This window comes from Chrysochloris asiatica, unplaced genomic scaffold (genome assembly GCF_000296735.1).
Source record: "Chrysochloris asiatica unplaced genomic scaffold, ChrAsi1.0 scaffold00362, whole genome shotgun sequence".
Lineage (NCBI taxonomy): Eukaryota > Metazoa > Chordata > Mammalia > Afrosoricida > Chrysochloridae > Chrysochloris > Chrysochloris asiatica.
The window spans coordinates 1,209,178-1,226,504 of NW_006408880.1; the positions used below are offsets into that span (position 1 = coordinate 1,209,178).

General features: G+C 39.0%; 1 protein-coding gene and 1 pseudogene across 3 annotated transcripts in view; both read right to left on the reverse strand.

The window, feature by feature from the left end:
- LOC102841700 overlaps nt 1–4,846 on the reverse strand; it is an 8,479-nt pseudogene extending 3,633 nt beyond the window's left edge.
- Nucleotides 1–17,327, reverse strand: part of KIF2A (kinesin heavy chain member 2A) — a 141,966-nt gene that overhangs the window by 75,293 nt on the left and 49,346 nt on the right. The window lies entirely within an intron of this gene.

Genomic DNA, 17,327 nt, shown 5'->3' on the forward strand with positions numbered 1-17,327 from the left:
TTTTCCCATTCTGTGGGTTCCCTTTTTACTCTTCTGGTGAAGTCTTTTGATGCACATAAGTTTTTAATTTTTAGTAAGTCCCACTCATCTATTTTATCTACTTTTGTTTGTCACCACCTTCTTGATGTCATCGTATTTGGCAGCTTTCTCCAGATGGCAGGTCAGGGTCCACAACAGACACGTTAAGAGTGGAGACACAGAAGGCCATGCCAGTGAGTTCCCCATTCAGTTCAGGGATGACCTTGCCCACAGCCTTGGCAGCACCAGTAGATGCAGGGATGATGTTCTGGGGCAGCTCCATGGCCGTCACACCACAGTTTCCGAAAGGGGCCATCCACAGTCTTCTGGGTGGCAGTGATGGCATGGACTGTGTTCATGAGTCCCTCCACGATGCCAAAATTGTCATGGATGACCTTGGCCAAGGGGGCCAAACAGTTGGTGGTGCTGACAATCCTGAGGGAGTTGTCATACTTCTCATGGTTCATGCCCATCACAAACATGGGGGCATCAGCAGAAGGGGCAGAAATGATTACCCTTTTGGCACCACCCTTCAAGTGAGCCCCAGCCTTTTCCAAGGTTGTGAAGACACCGGTGGACTCTATAACATATTCAGCACCAACATCACCCCACGTGACGTTGCCGGGATCTTGCTCCTGGAAGATAGAGATGGGCTTCCCTTTGATGATAAGTTTCCCATTCTCAGCCTTGACAGTGCCACTGAACTTGCCATGGGTGGAATCATACCGGAACATATAGACCATGTAGTTGAGGTCAATGAAGGGGTTGTTGATAACAACCTGTACTTTGCCATAGTTAACAGCAGTCCTGGTGACCAGGCGCCCAATATGGCCAAATCCGTTGACTCTGACCTTCACTATCTTGTCTCAGGGATGCATCTGGTACTGCAAGAGTAGCTGCGGCTGCCTGTCGATCGGGGAGGAGCAGCCAGGAGTGTGCTTTTTGAGTGAGTGTCAACCGGAAGCAGAGTCCAGATTGGTTTCCCTCAGATTCAGGGAAGAAAAACTTGTAAGAGGCAAAGAAATCCTGGTCTCTTCACCTTCCAGCAGCTTCCTGGAGGTGGCAATCTCAATGTTAAGGGCCATCTGAACATTCAACAAGTATTCAAGAAGGTGACAAGTCATTTCTTCCTTCATATTCTGAATCTCATCCTGCAGACAGCCAATAGTGTCTTGGTAGTTAGTAGCTTCAACAGCAAAGCTCTCTTTCATTTCACACATCTAGTACTCCAGAGATTTTATTAGTTCCTTTAAGAGCATCCACTTCACAGGTGAGGAACTGTACTTGTCTCCAGTACTCATTAGACTCCTGCTTTGCCTGGTTCAGGGTATCATTGTTTCAGTTAGTAGCCTTGGAGACATCAGCAAATTTAGACTTGTACCATTCTTCAGCCTCCTGAAGGTTCTTGATAGCCACATTTTCATACTGCTGATGTATGTCATGCATGGCAGCCATGAGGTGAGGTTTGGAAACATCCGTATCAATTTGGACATGCTGTTCTTGAATCTGGGCCTGTAACTCCTGGATTTCTTAATTGTGCAGCTTCTTCAAAAAGGTAAGTCTCTTTTTGCAAGGATTCTACTTTCTTCTCAAGGTCAAGCTATGCCAAAGAAGCATTGTCGACATCCTGTCTGAAAGAAAAAAGGTTGCTCCCGGCTTCCTCTCTCTGAAGCATCTCCTTCTGCAACTTTTCCCGGAGCCACATGATGTCTTCGGCCAGGTTGTGTTGCTCCACCTTGTTGGTGAGCTAATCCTCCTGCCGACGCAGCAGTCACAGCTTCTCTTTATAAAGGTCACCCAGGCGCGACTTGTCGTGCCGTTGAGCTGCTAGAGATCAGCCAGCATAATCTTGTTCTGCTGCTTCGGAAATTGCACCTTGCCAATGTAGCTGATGAAGCAGTCCTTGAGTTCCTGCAGTTCCACTTTCTCCATGCAGCTCCACTTTCTCATTGGTGAGGGTGTTCTGTAACTCAGCTGATGGTGTTCACCAGCGAATCCATAGAATCTTGCAAAAGCTGCACACCAAGCATGATGCTCCACAGGTGCACGCCCCAGGAACATGAGGCATACACGCCACCGGGGGATTAAGCATACAGGCTGTGCCTGGTGCTGGGGTGGGTGGATGTGTTCACCAAGTTACAGTTGGTGCATGGCCAGCTGCGGTGCCAGAGTCACCGAATATCCAATGGTAGAAGGATGAGGACCTAGTGGATAGGGTTGCGAAGGGTGGCATAGACTGGCTCTGGAAGAGAAGCGAGCAAGGGTATGGTGGGAAAGCTTCTGCGCCTCTGGTACCAGGACCCAGAAGTGAGAGAAGCTAAGGCCACCCAACATACCCTTAATGAATTTTTTTGTTTCATTTCCTATTTGGTTCAATCAAGATACTCAATTACCTCAATTTTTATTATAATAAAAATTTTATTATAATAAAAATTACCACTTAATTTTTCAAAAGTCAAATACCAAGGACCTGTTAATAAAGGTATTGTAATATGAAGCAGGATATATATGTCAGGTTTCGCAAAGGAAAAAAGTCATTATGATTTGGTGACAAGACACAGACATTAATAGGAAAATTTCAAGTCTAGAGAATGGGACTAGTGGCAAAACTATGGGATATTTTATGCTAAGTTTCTGTTGTTAATAGTGAACAAAGAAAAGATGGTAATAAGGATCAAAGTTAAACTCAGAGACAAATCATCATTGGAAACCTCTTCCTAGGACTTGGAAAATCTCCCCACATGGTCTTCCAAAAAGAATACCATTTCTCTGGTCCATTTATAGAAAATCCTTGCACTCTATCTTCACTACGTCCCTGTCTTTTAATACTCCTGGATTGCTCACCAATTTAATTATTAATTATATCATTTTGAAGAATGTGTAATACAAGAGGGCTTCATAAAGTGTGTGGAAAATTGAATGAGAGGAGAATGGGCTTTTTCCATAATCTCTTTAAAGCCACCACATATATACCTAAGCAGTTCTGGTAGCATAGTGGTTAAGAATCGGGATACTAACCTCAGCGTCAGCAGTTCGAAACTATCAGCTCTTCCATGGGAGAAAAATGAAGCTTTCTGCTCCCATAAAGATTTACAGTCTTGGAAACCCTGTACAATGTCACTATGAGTTGGAACCGACTCCATGGCACATAACCACCACCACCACACATATACATGGAGTCCTGGTGCAGCACTGTAGGAGAAGCACTGGGCTGCTAATTGCAAACTTTGAGGTTCATGCCCACCAGTCCTTCAGAAAACCTATACAAGGTCACTGTGAATAGGAACTGACTAGATGGCACTCAACAAGAGAACATACTGTCTGATACTAATACTTCCAAGGGTGCTAAAATTTGCCTAATGCTGTATATGAATTTGAAAAGATGATGAGCTATGGAGTTGCTAATAAATGCAGTGTTCAATGTTTATTAGAGTCAGTTTTTAAACTGTGCTGTTTAAATCCGTACTGAGTTTGCCTATTCTATCAATTATTGATACAGATATTTTAAAAATCTTCTTATAATTGGATTTATTTCTATTCACGAGCCAATTTTTGCTATTTGGTAAAGTTCATTAAAAATTTAAATATATTTTCATGGTGAACGGTAACTTTTATTATTGTCAGCAACCCCTCCATTTCTACCATTTGTTTGACTTGGGAGTTTGCAGAGCCTGGTATTAATATAGTTAAACACCTTTCTCAATGTTTATATTTTTCTGGTAAATCTTTTCACACTCTTTCACTTTTGACTTTCTATATTAGTCTACATCATGCATGGCAAAATAGAGGGTCAGGGAAAAAGAGGAAGATCCTCAACCACATGGATTGACATGGTGGCTGCAATAATGGGCTCAAAAATACAATTGTGAGAATTGTGCAGGACCGGGCAGTGCTTTGTTCTGTTGTACGTACGCTGAGTGTAATTTGGAATAAACTCGACAGCACCTAACAACAACATATCATTATATTTCACATTTCTTTTATAAACAGGTTATAGCTAGATCAGTAACTGTTCTTTGTCTTAACTGGCATTCAAAGCCCATTTATTTTTAATTACGTTCAAGTCCATAATTTACTAGTAATATCGTGCTTTAGAATTGATCTGCCTGTTCTAGGTACCTTTCACTCTTCTTTCTTGCCATCTTTTGAATTGATTTTTTTTTACATTCTATTTTGATACTGCGTTTCTATTTTTTGTGAGTCTTAGGAATTCTATTTTGCAATCTTAGTATTTTTACCCTCTCAACCATGTAAGTTACTCAGAACACTAAAATCCCATTTATCTACTTCTCCTGACTTCTGATTCTTGTCATGTATTTTAATTATAGCATTAACTCCATATGACACAGCCTTATACAGTTAATATTTGTTGGGGTTTTTCCATACATTTGTCACATTCTTTGCTTTTCACTCCCTTTTGAGTATCAGTCTTCCCACAAGTGATCTGCCTGAAGTACATCCTTGAAATGTTTCCTTTAGTAAGGGTCTACTTGTGGTAATCACTCAGTTTTTTTTTATTGTCTGACAGCATCATTCTAGCTTCATTGTCAAATACAGTAACCATAGTCACATATGTATGTAAATTCTTTGCATTAAAAATTTTATTGTTAAAAAAAATTTTATTGTTGTGAGTCAAAGTTTGCAGAGCTTTGTTTTCCATCCAACAATTTTTACATGTATTTTGCTTTACAACATTAGTAGCAATCTCCTCAGTAACAGCACTCTTCCCACTTGCTCTCAGAATTCCTTGTTTCCATTCGTCCTTTTTCCTGCCCCTTCTTGCCTTCTGAGCTTTGTTTTTGGGCAAATGGTATCCCGTTGGTCTCATATGGTTGAATGTTATGAGATTACATTCTTCCTGGCTATTACTGTTCACTTTACAGACCTGTCTTCTGTTTGGTTGAAAGGTGGTAATAGCCGGGCACCACCTAGTTCTGGTCTCTGGGGAGTGGAGGCTGTGACTTTTGTGGTTCATTCGTCCTCCTGTTTTTCATGGAAATGATAGGCATAACCTTTTTAGGAATATGGTAAAATTGAGGTTTTACAGAAAAGACTGTATTTCCTTTTGCCAGCAATCTGACAGAGCCTATTTAATTTATATACTCCATCTTGATTTTCTGGGGGCAGGGGATGGGGAGGACACCCTCCAAATGATTTGAATTTGAGCCAATCAAGAAGAGCCAGCTCAGAAGAGATGCTTTTCACACCCTCTCTGGATGTGATAGATTTACCTCTGAAACTTGTTGGGAATTTTGTTTTGATGAGTTGTTGTTTTCAAATGTCACTGAGTCAGTTCCAACCCATAGCAACCCTGTTTAGGGCTTCCAAGGAGCCGCTGGTGGGCTTAAACCACCAACCTTACGGTTCAAACTGACTTTACAGTCAAGTTCAGTAATGCATTGTATTTTTCCTCCATTTAAAATAAGAAAAATAGGCTCCAATCTACATTTATAACATGCCATATCTGATTTTAGGAATAGAGAACTGACCTTACACAGGATATGATGTACTGATTAAAAGTTAACCTGTATTTGACCCTTTTTAAACTTAAAAAATGGCAATTTCATACAGTTTAACCAGATAGAAAAGTAAATTCTACCTCAAATGTAGATGTCAAAAACGTAATCTACTAAAGACAGCAAGTATAATAAAGTATTTTGAAATCATAGCATTTCAAAGAAATTTTATGGTTAGCTCATTTTAAGAAGTATCTTTACATTTATGTCAACTTTTTCTTGTGATGAAACTAAAGGGAAACAGTACAAATCTCAACTTAATATTTGTTGGTAAATATTAAGACAAATGATTTTATTTTTAAAAGAAAAGAAACCACAAATACCTGAATTCAAGACACCTTTGCCCCAGTAAACAAAGATAACACATACATGGATTCTTTAACTCAGGACTTGGTAGTCTTTAATATTAGGATTGTCATTTTTGATTGGTATTAATTCTGCCTAATCTGTCACTGGAAGGTTATATATAGAGAGAGCTGTCAAAAACAAATTTTACATGTTGACAATTGCTTTTTGGTCTCTGTAAACAGGGTCCTATTATATGTTTCCTAGTTCACAGCTGAATCCACAGCAGATGTAAGGCTAAGAAATGCCAGCAACCAATTAGGCTGGCATAAACCTTGTCTAGCATATAAAGTATAATTTTGTTTCAAATGCAGGAGACAAGAGCCAAAAAAAAAAATCAGTCAAGAACACTAATAAAATTTCATTACAAATACTTACAAAGTCAGAATATTTAAAATGCTAGTAAATGTATATATTTTACTAAAAGGATACAGTGTAAGAACGTTAGAAAAAAAACAAAAAAGCAATTATCAATTCTTTTCAGAACCAAGCTGTTTTTAAAAAGGTTGCAGCTGTTTCTGGCATACCTAGGATTACAGACTCCATGCTTTTTTCCATTTCTAATTACACTAATCATAGGGTTGAAGTATACATATGACAAGTCTTCCCAAAAATGAACAATATTTTTATCAGTCTCTCTTCAGATGTCTATGAAATTTTCTTTTTTTCAAGGATACTATGATTAATAACATTTTCACAACTACATATGTAAGAATAACATAACAAATTAGTAAAAAAAATAATAAAATAAGTTACAAGAGTATAATGTGATTTAAAAATCATTTGAAGTTACTTAAAATCTGTTTTTTGTTGTTGCTAACTGCCATCGACTTGGTTCCAACTCACAGTGACCCTGGTATATGGTTTGGGAGGCAGTAAATCTTTGCAGGGTCAGAAAGTCTCATCTTCCTCCCACAGAGCAGCTGGTGGGCTCAACCACCAAGCTTGTGGTTCATAGTCCATTGCGTTTCGTACAAAGTCATCATGCTGTTTTTGTTTAAAGTTTGGTCAATTAAAGTATGACAAATAGCAACGCTTTATAAATATCAGCACACCTACTACACTTATTTTGATAAAATTGGTCCTTTATGTGTAGTTAAGTGCCGCTGAGTCCATTCTGACTCATAGTGACCCTGTACAGGGTTTCCAAGGAGTTGTTGTTGTTAAGTGCCGTCGAGTCGGTTCCGACCCATAGCGACCCTGTACAGGGTTTCCGAGGGTGTAAATCCTTACGGGAGTAGAAAGCCTCATCTTTCTCCCGCGGAGTGGCTGGTAGTTTCGAACCGCTGACCTTAAGGTTCGCAGCCTGATTCGTAACCACTACGCTACCAGCTGATGGTTTTGCACTGCAGACCTTGTGGTTAGCAGTCCAGTGCTTATCTTACAGTGTCGCACATATTGATAAAAACTAGAATACTGGTCTTATGTGTACAAAGCTTTAATAAAAGGTAATACAAAAATCCATATAAGTTGGTTAGATGCCAGTAAATTTAAATATACTGGCAGTCACAAACAAGATTTGATCCTGTGACTTCGAGAATGTAAGTCACAACAGGTGAATATGGTTCTTCTTTTTTAAGCTTTTACTATGAGTCCAGCGATAGTTTCCATGCGAGAACACTGGTTTTCACTCAACCTATCAGACAATGGTTTTCATTTAGCCTGCCTTATTTTAGGACAAAAAAAGACTTGAAGACGTTTTAATTATTTAAAACTTCCATGTGCAGTAAGTGAAGGCAACTGTGATGAAGAATTTGTTGTGAATATTGGTTCATTCGTTTCAAAGTAAAGGCAAGTTTATATATACTAAATGGCAAGTCACAATTGCCTAATTTGGACATTTATATGCTGGGGAAAGGCCTGTATCAAGTTTTCTGGGGCATATGATCTTTTATTTATTTATTTAACTTTTCATTGTGAATTATGTGATAGTTTATATGCAAGAACATTAGCTTTACATTCATCCTATTGTGTATTGTTTCATTGCCATGATTACAGTCCCCTCCATGCATCATCAACCAACAAAAGGGTATATACCCTGAGAGCCTGTCCCCCGGTAGGTCGTCAGCACACAGCCCCTTCTTCCTCTCTGGGTCTAAGTCCCCAGCCACTTCATGTCTCCACGTCATCATCTCTGCCTCCATCTCTGGCGTCACCAATTCTCTAGGTAGGGTCCCGCTCTCCGTTCTTCTCCCGTGATGGTCCCAGTGACCTCCGCTCCTAGACTGCAAAGTCAATCACTCCCCTCCTTTTGCTACAAAATGGCTACATTTCCAACACTCACAATCAGTCCTGAATAACAATTATTCATTCACTATGGCATCACACAAGAGACCTATCCACGTCCAGACAGACTGGATACTACTCAGTGGACATTCTACCTTCCTCCACGCCCTCTGGATCTAGACTCCCTCATGAAAGCTTGTAAGCCAATCACTTCTTGCCTTTATAGCCTCCCTCCCACACCCATTTTGGGTAGCCAATGTTCAAATTGCCCATCAGTCTACTCTGTGTGTGGAGGGGGTGGGAATGATCCTCACTATAAAGATTTGTTCCCTCTTTTGAGCTACTTCATCTATAGGTGTAAGTCAAGTTCATCAAATTGTATCAGATTACTCTTTTTTCTCTTCTTTCTTCTTCTAGTTGAGCGCTGATCATCCAGTCATTGGAGCCAGGTCAAGTGGGTATTATCTACAAGTGTGAGTGTTCTGATGCGTATGCCCTGTCTTCTCATCAGCTGGACCCTTCACTCTAGTCCTCTGTGGCTTTGCCACTGACTCTGGGCCCAGGAGTTCCCAGATCTTGCCACACTGCTGGCCAACCAGGTCTCCACTCAGGTTCATAGTAGTATATTAAACTTTGTAGGACTTATCTTGCAGCTTCATTGCTGTTTTTCCCCACACTTCCCCTTATCGGTGAGGAACATGGTCACCAATCAGAGTGTGAATTCCCACTGAGTCTTAGTCTTGGAAGGGGGTTTGCTCTGAGGGGACCTAATCACTTGCCTTGATGTCTCCTGGGTGAGCAACTTGTTTGTTCTTATAGTAACAGTCGGATTGCCTATGTTGTTTTGTATTTTTCCTGTCAGTCTTTCTCTCAAGAAGTACCTTCTGTTCTTCTAGCTGCTGCAGGCTGGTTTGCCTGTCGTTTCAAGAGGAAATTTCCCAACTCAGAAGATTCTGAATGCTGTTCAGGATTCAACCTATAGTCTTATGTAATGCAGAAGCTCCTCAGGAAGCCTTCTTCACTGGGCACGTTGTAACCCCCCTTTAGGTATTCTAATCAGTTATATAGACAGAAGACAGACCTTTCTATGGTGGTATTTCTGGCTATTCCTTTCTCTTCCCCTCAAGTATCTATTTTATAATGATATGCCAGGGAAACCAAGATTCAAAAGACAGCCAAGCACCTAAACATTATTTTTCCCATTTTAAGCATGTCTCAATCTCTATCCCAGCACGCTGTTGTTCCAAGATTGTGCATACATCATTATTTACCTCTGTCCCACTTAGCCCATGAAAATCTGCCTGTTTTCCCGTCCGCTTTGTCTTCATTCTCCTTCTTGTACACACACCCCTCCCTAGCATCCAAATTATCTTGTGTCTATTCCCTACCCTGTGCTCCACCTGACCCTCCTTATACTCACCCCACCCCTCACATCCCGGTAACCAGCAAAGAGTACCCTACCCCTTCAGAATGGGTTCTTTTTCTTAAGTCTTTTGCAGTTGTGGTCCTATGCAGTATTTCTCCTTTTGTGACTAACTAATTTCACATTTCAACGTAATGTTCTCAAGGTTTATCCATGTTATGCGGTGTCTTGCAACTTCCTTGTTATTCTTCAAGGTAGCGTAATACTCCATTGTGTGTATGTACCACAATTTGGTTATCCATTCTTCAGTTGATGGGCATTAAGGCTGTCTCCATCTTTTTGCTAATAGTGCTGCTATGAATATTGGTGTGCATGTACCTACTTGTGTTGTGGCTCGTATTTCTTGTGGGAAAATACCAAGTAGAGGTATTGCTGGATCATAAGGCATTTCTATTTCCAACCTTCTGAGGAAGCGCCATATTGCTTTCCAGAGAGGCTGGACCATTTTGCAGTCCCACCAGCAATGCAGGAGTGTCCCAGTCTCTCCACATCCACGCCAACATTTATTGTCCGCAACTTTTTTGATCTTTGGTGTTATTGCTCGAGATGATATCTCACTGTTGTTTTGATTTGCATCTCTCTAATGGCTAGTTATCGTGAACATTTCTTCATATGTTTGTTGGCTGCATGAATGTCCTCGCTGGTGAAGTGTCTGTTCATTTCCTATGTCCATTTCTTAATTGGGTTATTTATCTTATTTTTGTAGATGTGTAGTATTTTCCTATATATTTTGGAACTGAGTCCCTTATCCGATAAGTCGTTGCAAAAGATTTTTTCCCAGTCGGTGGGTTCCCTTTTTGCTCTTCTGGTGAAGTCTTCTGATGCACATAAATTTTTTATTTTTAATATGTCCCAATCATCTATTTTGTCTACTTCTGTTTGTGTAATTTTCAAAGTGTTTGGTAGTCTGTGTAATTCCCTGAATTAGTGCCCTCACATTTGTCCCTATTTTTTCATTGATGGTCTTCATAAATTTGGGATTCACATTTAGGTCTGTAATCTTAATGCATGCTGAGTTGGTTTTTGTATAAGGCAGGAGGGCAGTGAAGGTCTTAATTCAATCTCTTGCATATCACTTTCCAATTCTGCCAGCACCATCTATTAAAGAGACTATGACCTCCCATGTGATATATTTAGGAACTTTGTCAAAAATCAGTTGGCTATACGTGAATGGGTTAATTTCTGGATTCTGTTCCATTGAACAATGTATCTTTCATTTTACTAGTACCAAGCAGTTTTGACCGCTGTAGCTGTGTAATAAATTTTGAAGTCAGGGAGTGAAAGGTAACTACCAACCTTATTCTTCTTAAGCAGTGCTTTGCTTATACTGGGTCTTTCCATATTAAGTTTGTAATTGTTTTTCTTTTTCATCTCTTTGAAGAATGTCATTGGAATCTGGATTGTGTTGGCATTATATGTGTAAACTGCTTTGGGCAGTATTGACATCTGCACAATGTTAAGTCTTCCTATCCAGTAACATAGTACATTCTTACATTTTTATAGGTCTCTTTTGGTTTCCTGTAGTAGTGGTTTGTAATTTTCATTGTGTAGGTCCTTTGTTTCTATGGTTACATTTATTCCTAGATATTTCATCCTTTAGGCAGCTACTGTAAATGGTATTGCTTTCCTAATGTCCTTTTCAACACTGTTGTTTGTGGCATAGAGGAATCCAACTGATTTTTATATGTTGATTTTATATCCTGCCACTTTGCTGAATCTTCCAATGAGGTCTAGTAGCTTTTTTACTGAATCTTTGGGGGTTTCTATGTATAGGATCATATCATCTGCAAATAGATAGTTTTACTTCCTTTTTGCCAATTTGGATGCCTTTAATTTCCATCTTGCCGTATAGCTCTTGCTAAGACTTCCAGCATAATATTGAATAGGAGTGGTGACAAAGGGCATCCTTGTCTGGTTCCTGTTTGCAGAGGGAAGGCTTTCAGTTTCTCTCCAATGACAGTAATGTAGGCTGTTGGTTTGTTTATATGTTCTTGATTATGTTGAGGAATTTACCTTCAATTCCTACTTTGTTGAGTGTTTTTATCAGGAATGGATGTTGGATTTTGTCAAATGCCTTTTCTGCATCAATCGATATGATCATGTGATTCTTTTCTTTTTTTCTTATTTATATGAAAACTATATATTATATAGTTTTTCTAATGTTGAACCATCCTTGCATCCCTGTTATGAATCCCACTTGATCATAATGTATTATCTTTTTGATGTGTTGCTGAATTCTGTTGGCTAGGATTTGTTGAGAATTTTTACATATATGTTCATGAGGGATATTGGTCTATAATTTTCTTTCTTTGTGACGTCCTTCCCTGGTTTTGGTATGAGGGTTAAGCTTGCTTCATAAAATGTATTAGGAAATTTTCCATCCTCTTCTATATTCTGAATAATTTGAGGAGAATTGGTGACAGCTCTTCACTGAATGTTTGGTAGAACTCACCCGTGAAGCCATCTGGGCCTGGACTTCTTTTGGCTGGGAGTCTTTTGATGAGTGGACCAATTTCTTCTTCTGTTATGGGTCTGTTCAGGTTTTCTACTTCACTGTGTGTAAGTTTAGGTAGGTCATGTTTTTCTAGAAACGTATCCATCTCTTCTAAGTTTTCAAATTTGTTGGAGTAAACTCTTCATAGTATTCTGTTACTGTCCTTTAGATTACTTTTGGTACTGTTGTGACATCGCCCATGTGGTTTCTAATGTGTGTTATTTGTGTCTTCTCCCTCTTTTCTTTTGTTAGGTGTGCCAATGGTCTGTGCATTTTGTTCATCCTTTCAAAGAACCAGCTTCTTGTCCTGTTGATTCTTTCTATAGTTTTTGTCTTGGATCTCATTTATTTCGCTCTAATCATTATTTCTTTTCTTTTGGTGGCTGGAGGTTTACTCTGTTGATCTGTTTCTAATTGTTGGGAGATGCTGTGTTAATGTGTAAATTTTGGTTCTTTTTTCTTTTTGGATGTGTGCATTTATTGCAATAAACTGTCTTCTCAGCACCGCTTTCGCCATGTCCCAAAGATTTTGGTATGTTGTGTTTTCATTCTTGTTTGTTTCTAGGAACTTTGTGAATTCACGTTCAATTTCTTCTACTACCCAGTCACTTTTCACCAGGGTGTTATTCAGTTTCCATGTATCTGAATTGATTTCCTTGGTCTTCCTATTGTTGATTTCTAATTTGATTGCATTGTGGTGTGAGAAGATGCTTTGTAGTATTTTGATATTTGTAAATTTATGGAGATTTATTCTGTGGCCTAAGACATGGTCTATTCTGGACAATGTTCCATGTGCACTGGAAAAGAATGTATTTTGTGTTGTTGTTGGGTTGAATTCTCTGAACACATCTATGAAGTCCAGTTAACTGATTGTGTTATTTCTTCTGTGTCTTTGTCAAGTATTTTTCTAGTTGTTCTATCCATTTTTGCAAGCATGTGTAATAAAATCACCCACTACTTTTGTAGATTCATCTATATCTTTCTTCAAATCTATTAAGAGTTTGCTTTATATATTTTGGAGCTCTTTCATTGGGAGCATAGATATTTATTATGGTTATTTCATCTTGTTCAATTTTCCCTTTAATCATGAGGTAAGATAATGTCCATCTTTATCGATTATGCTGGGTTTTGCCTTAAAGTTTACTTTATCAGAGATTAGTACTGCCACTCCTGTTCGTTTTTTATTGCAATTAGTTTGGTATACTTTTTTCCATCCTTTGACTTTTTTAATCTGTTGTTTTCTCTGTGTGGGAACTGTGTCTCTTGCAGACAGCACATAAAGTATTTTGTTTTCTTATCCATTCTGCCATCCTACGTCTCTTAACTGGTGCATATAATCCGTTTACATTTAGTGTAATTATCAATAGGGATGGATTAATTGCTGTCATTATGTTTGTTTTTGTGGTATTGCTGCTTTCTTTGGTCTGTGTGTCTTCCTTTGCTGAGTTCATGCTTTTTGTGTTCTTTCTTGTGAGTTTCCTCATAGTTTTAATGTCTCCGTGTTCTTGGATTTTCATTTCTTGGTATCTTGTAAAGTGTTCATTTTCTTTGAGGTTATCGTATAGTCCATTAACTTTTCCCTTCATTTACAGTGCAATCTATCTTATTCTGTAACCTACCTGACCTTCTCACCATCTGGATCTGTGTTCCTATGTGTTTACCTTCTTTTACATTGTAATTGTTTTGATCATAGACTGACCTCCCAGATTCTCTGAGTTTCTTCTTAAGAATTTTGTTCTGTTCTCGACTCTATTCTGTCCATTTAGTTCTGGGAGGTGCTGCAATGTATGTCAATCTTTGGTAGTTGTCTGTTCTTGTTGGTTTTCAGTCCACATCCTCCCTTTAGGAGTTGCCTACAGCAGGGTTGGCTTTGGAAAAATCCCTTAGTTGTTGATTACAACCACTGTAGTTGATTCATAGCTTTGCTGTATAAAGGATTCTTGGTTGGCAGTTTTTTTTCTTTCAGGGTTTTATATATGTCTCCCCATTGCCTTCTTGCTTGCATGGTTTCTACTGGGAGATCCGAGCTTAATCTGACTTGCTTGCCTTTGTATGTAACACTTCCCTTTTCCCTAGCTGCTTTTAGGAGTGTCTCCTTACTTTGATTTTGGAGAGTTTGATTGTAATATATCTCAATGATTTTCTTTTGGGGTCTATCCTGCCTGGTGTTCAACGGGCTTCTTGAATGTTTATCTTTTCACTTTTCACGATGTTAGAGAAATTTTCTTCCAGCAGTTCCTCAACCATTTTCTCTGTGGACTTGTATGATTCTTCTTGTTCTAGAATGCCGATAATTCATAAGTTAGTCCTCTTCATGTTGTTCAACATGAATATTTGACCTTCTTCAGATTTTTTTTTTTAAAGTGTTTTACTGTGAATTACAAGATAGTTTACATGGGAGAACATTAGTTTTACAATCATTGTATCGTACATCATATCATTGCCATGGTTACAATCCCCTCCATGCATCATCAACCGACCAAAGCCTGCCCCCTACACTATCCCCACCCTCCTCTTCAGATTTTTTTTAATATCCTTTTTTCTGTTTGCTCTTCTATCTTAGTGGTATTGAGAGATTTGTCTTCCAGCTCACTGGTTCTGCCTTCTATCTCTTCTATTGTATTCCTTTGTCCTTTCAGTGTATTGTCTATTTCTGATATTCTATTATTAATCGTTTAGACATCTTTCTGTAGGTTTTGAATTGTTTCCAATGCTATATTTATATATTTGATAGTTCCTGTAGCACTTTCCTGACTTCTTCCTTTTTTCCCTCAACTCCACTGTTAAATGTTTTGAAACATTTAATAATCATTTTTCTGAATTCCTTCTCAGGCATTTCCAAGGCCTGCCCTCCTTCCAGAATGGAGTCCAGGTCTACCTCTAGGTAATTTTATCTTGTTTCTGGACATGTGCTGATATGGTCATCTGCTTTTGCTTCTTGTTAGAATTTATCTGTGGCCTTAATACTTAATTATGTGTTTTGGTATTTCTTATGCTTTCTGATTGCTTTCAGATAGATGTGATTAGGATGTAGGCTTCCCTTTTCACTCTTCTTATTGTTTAACTCAGAGTAACTTTCACAGGTGTTGGCTGCCTTTCTAGTATATGGCAATTGGTATTGGTTCTAACCTGGGTTTTGGTGTTTTATTGAGTGTGATTGTAGCTTGACTATATGGCAGCAGTTGCTGTCTTTTCTTGGCTAATGTAGGGAGAGAAAGAGTCCCCCAAAAGTAGAAGGGGAAACATAAAACAGCAGAAGCAAAAAACAAACAAAAAAACCCCCACCAAAACAACAACAAAAACTAGACTGGATACTGTAGTCTATAACAGCAAAAAAGAAAGACGAAGGAGATAAGAAAGAAAGAAAAAAAATCTGTAGCCTAGTATGAGTATCACTTTAATGTCTTCTTTTAGCTTCTTGATTTCAAAGCTGCCTGACAGATTTCAAAATGCCATCGTTGGTTGTTATGCTGTACCTCAGGATTTTAATTTTCAGCCTGTTTTGTTTTTAAACTCTCTTTTCCTCTCCATGACCCTTGTTCTGGCTTTTCTATAATAAAAACAAACAAACAATTCAGTGCTGGCTCTTGGGCTAAGAGTATCTGGACACATGCATGGCGTAAGAATCCACCAGTGGTGCAGGTGGGGGGTGTTCACTCGCTCAGGCACCCCCTCTAATCACCAGAATGGTGGTAGACAAACAGTGGGGGGCCAATGTACAGATATTTTAAAAAAAGAATCAGACAAAGCAAAACCAACAAAGCGTATAAGTCCACCTTTGCTCCGAGATTCCCGCAACATTTTTCCGTGGTGTGTCTGGTCCCCCGCTTGGTCATGCCCTAGTTGTCGGCTCTGGGCCACGGAGCCCAGCAGATTCAAAAGTACGGATTTCTTACTTTTGCTACAAGCTCCACTAGCTATAAGCCTTCAAATCTTATATATATTCCTACCTATGTGGTTCCGAGTGTTGATGCTCTGCCCTGAATCTGCTTTGCCTGGTATTCTGTGATATTGCTAACGGTGAACTTCACTGCACCTCTATCCTAGCCACCATCAAGCCCCGCCTCTCTTTGCATTTGTCCTTAGGAAAAAAAAAAGTTTTCATTATGTTTTGAGTAAAAGTTTACTTAGCAAATTAAGTTCCCATGTAACAATTTCTATACAACTTACTCCATTAACACCAGTTACATCCTCATTATTTCCATTCTTTTTGTTCTGTTTCCATTAATCTAACTTTCCTGGCTTCTCATCTTTGTTTTTTAGAGTAAATGTTGATTGTTGGGTCTCATATAGTTGTTACAGTAACATTATTTTATAAGCCAATCTATTAGTTGGATGAAAGGTGACCACTGGGAGTGGCTTTGATTCCAAGTTCTAAAAGTATCCTAAGGCAGTAGTCCTGGGGGCTCCTTTAGTCTCATTTGTCCAATAAATCTTTTTAAGGAACCTGAGCATTTTTCTATATTTTTTTCCTCATTCTATCCATGACCTTCACATTGGTTGGTAGTAGTAGCTGGACATCATTCTGGTCTCAGGCTATATGAGGCCATGGTTCATTAGTCCTATGGACTAGTTTCTAGAACCTTTGATTGCCTATATCCTCTATTGTTCCAGATGAGTAAAGACCAACAATTGTATCTCAGATGGCCACTTCCAATCTTGTAAGAACTCCAAATACTACTCAACAAACTTTTTATGAACTGTTATATCAACTAACCAAGTTGTCCCATGAGACTATAATCCCAAACCTTCAAACTCAGTAAACCAATCTCAAGATATGCTCGATTAAAGGGAGAAGAGTAATGTGTGGGACCCTACCCAGAGACACAGTGACACCAGAGATGGAGGCAGAAACGATGATGTGAAGAGATGGAGCAGCTGGGGACTCCAGACCCACAGAGGGAGAGGGGCTGTGTGCTGATGACCAGGTGACAGGCTTGCAGGGCATACCCTGTGGGCATGGAGGGGATTGTAACCATGGTAAGAAAGGATATACAATAGAATGAATGTAAAGCTAATATTCTCCCATGTAAATGATCACATAATTCACAATAAAACATTTAAAGAAAAAAAAAAAAAAGAGATATTTGAGTGGTATCTATAACTATCCCATGCGGTTTCTTATGTATATGAAAATACGAAGGGACTTCTAAAGGTTCATGGAATAATGGGAAAAAAAGATACTGAGTGCTATTTATACATATATATATATATATATATGGAGCTCTGGTAGCGTAGTGGTTACGAATCGGGCTGCGAACCTTAAGGTCAGTGGTTCGAAACTACCAGCCGCTCCGCAGGAGAA